The sequence below is a fragment of the Otolemur garnettii genome, unplaced genomic scaffold (assembly GCF_000181295.1).
Source record: "Otolemur garnettii isolate 467f Iridium unplaced genomic scaffold, OtoGar3 scaffold00066, whole genome shotgun sequence".
Taxonomy (NCBI): Eukaryota; Metazoa; Chordata; class Mammalia; order Primates; family Galagidae; genus Otolemur; species Otolemur garnettii.
This window is the reverse complement of record NW_003852461.1, coordinates 10,071,433-10,074,300: the sequence shown is the minus strand read 5'-3', so window position 1 is coordinate 10,074,300 and position 2,868 is coordinate 10,071,433. Positions and strand designations below refer to the sequence as shown.

General features: G+C 43.1%; 1 protein-coding gene across 1 annotated transcript in view; it reads right to left on the bottom strand.

Annotated features, from left to right (window-relative positions):
- ALG6 (ALG6, alpha-1,3-glucosyltransferase) overlaps positions 1 to 2,868 on the bottom strand; it is a 46,602-nt gene that overhangs the window by 29,222 nt on the left and 14,512 nt on the right. The window lies entirely within an intron of this gene.

Here is a 2,868-nt window from a genome sequence, read left to right as displayed (position 1 = left end):
TAACAACAAAGATACACAGTAACAACAAAGATACTAACAACAAAGATACGCAGGAACAACAAAGATAATGCACTAACAACAAAGACACACACCAACAATAAAGATACCCAGTAACAATAAAGATACATACTAACAACAAAGTCATTGCTGAGGCACTGACAGCCAGCTGTGCGCACGCAAAGATACACACTAACAATAAAGATACACACTAAAAACAAAGATACACACTAACAATAAAGTCACCGGCTGGATTAGGACAGAATGGTCAGGTCAGCAACCGTGCTCCCAGTTCCTACTGACTCAAGAAGAGGCATAGAAATGTTTTAAGTAAAGGATCAAAAGCAATCAGTACAAACAAAGCAACTATTTGATGCTCTACCTTAGATACACCTAAAAGTTGCTTAAGTGCTATTTATACATTGCAAGGTATCTTCCCACTGAGTTCTCATGGAATCTCAACGGATGCTTTTCAGTCAAAAAACAGCTGCCACACAAATTATAAAATTACACACAAGAGTATTATCACTAACTCCAAAATATAATTTTTTTCTAACATATAATCCACAGAACCATTATGAATATTTTTGCCTTAAGAAAAAAATTTTCGGGCGGCGCCTATGGCTCAATGAGTGGGGCACCAACCCCATATACCGAGGGTAGCGGGTTCAAGGCTGGCCCCAGCCAAACTGCAACCAAAAACAGCTGGGTGTTGTAGTAGGCACCTGTAGTCCCAGCTACTTGGGAGGCTGAGGCAGGAGAATCGCCTAAGCCCAGGAGGTGGAGGTTGCTGTGAGCTGTGACTCCACGGCACCCTACCAAGAGCAATAAAGTGAGACTCTGTCTCTAAAAAAAAAAAAAAAAAACCCTTTCCCCCCATTAAAAAAAAAATTTTTTTGTATCTATGAAACACTTTCAAAGTTACAGAAAAGTTACAAAATAGTTTGAAGAACTTTTGTACAACATGTAAAAAGCTTTATAAACAACCTTATGGGAGACTAAGGTGGATAGGTTGCCTGAGCTCATGAGTTCAAGACCAGCCTGAGCAAGAACAGGACCCCCATCTCAACAACAATAGAAAAACTGAGGCAAGAGGATCACCTGAGCCCAAGAGTTGGAGGTTGCTATGAGCTATGATGACACCAGGGCCCTCTACACAGGGCAACATCTTGAGATTCTAGCTCCAAAAAAAAAAAAAAAACTCAAATAGCAACATAAAAAAAATTCAAAGACAAGAAAAAACCTGAAAATATTTATTTCCTACGTCTACACACACAGAGGAGAAAAATCATCACAGTGCAGCAGACATGAGTGAGGTCGTCCCCATGACACCACCGTCTCCTGGGGCTCAGGTCCTTGAATGTGTGCAGCCCCCCCACTCAAATGTGGGCACGACCTGTGACTTGCTTCTAACCAATACAATATGGCAAATGTGATACAATGTCACTTTTGTTCTTATGTTTTATGTAAATTTTAAAATTCTATCTTGTTGGTATTTATGCTAGACAGTCTTCACTGACTTTGAGGAAACAGGCTGTCATGTTTTAGTTTGTGGACATGTTGAAGAAAATGTGAGTGTACTCTAGGAATGGAGGGGGTCCCAATAAGAAACCAAAGTCCTCGCTTTGCAGATGCCAGGAAATTAACTCTGCCCACAACCTGAGGGAGCCTGGAATGGATGCTTCATAGACAGAATAATAAATCTGCAGCCCAACTAACACCTGGATTACAGCCTTTTAAGACTCTTAGCAGAATACCTCGCCAAGCTGTGCCCAGACTTCTCATTTAAACAAACTGCAAAGCTGGCACAGTAGTCCATGCCTGGAATCCCAACACTTTGTAAGGCCAAGCCAGGAGGATTTCCTGAGCTCAGGAGTTCAAGATCAGCCTGAACAAGAGCAAGACCCCCGTCTCTACTAAAAATAGAAAATCTAGCCAGGTCTCATGGTGAGCACCTGTAGTCCTCACAGGAGGCTGAGGCCCAAGGATCGCTTGAGCCCAAGAGTTTGAGGTAGCTGTAAGCTATGACAGTATGGTACTCTACTGAGGACAAAGAGTGACATTCTGTCTCAAGAAAAAAATTTTTAAATAAAAATCATATAAATTATTACAAAAAAGATAATGCATTAGAAATATCAGGGAAAGAAATGAACAAGCAATCCTGAAAAGAAATATACTGATTAATGAATATAAAAGATACTCAATATCACAAGTACTTAAGGAAATGCCTGATATTATTGAGTAATGGTGAGGGTAAGTAGAAACAAATATTCTGGTGTTAGTCTCCGTTAAAAGTGTCTACTTTAGGCTTGGCGCCTGTGACTCAAGTGGCTAAGGTGCCAGCCACATACACCTAAGGTGGTAGGCTCAAATCCAGCCTGGGCCCGCCAAACAACAATGGCTGCAACCAAAAAAAACAGCCAGGCGTCATGGCAGGCGCCAATGGTCCCAGCTACTTGGGAGGCTGAGGCAGGAGACTCGCTTGAGCCCAGGAGTTGGAGGTTGCTGTGAGCTGTACCGCCATGGCACTCTACCCAGGGGGATGGCTTGAGGCTCTGTCTCAAAAAAAAAACTATCTACTTTAGAGATTCCCTTTCTAGGAATCTACCTAAAAGAAATGTGCAGCGGAGGCACCTATGGCTCAGTGGGTCAGGCGCCAGCCCCATATACCGAGGGTGGAGAGTTCAAACCCGGCCCCAGCCAAACTGCAACAACAAAAAAATAGCCCAGAGTTGTGGTGGGCGCCTGTAGTCCCAGGTCCTTGGGAGGCTGAGGGAAGAGAATCGCCTATGCCCAGGAGTTGGAAGTTGCCATGAGCTGTGACACCACAGCACAGCACTCTACTGAGGGTGATAAAGTGAGACTGTCTCA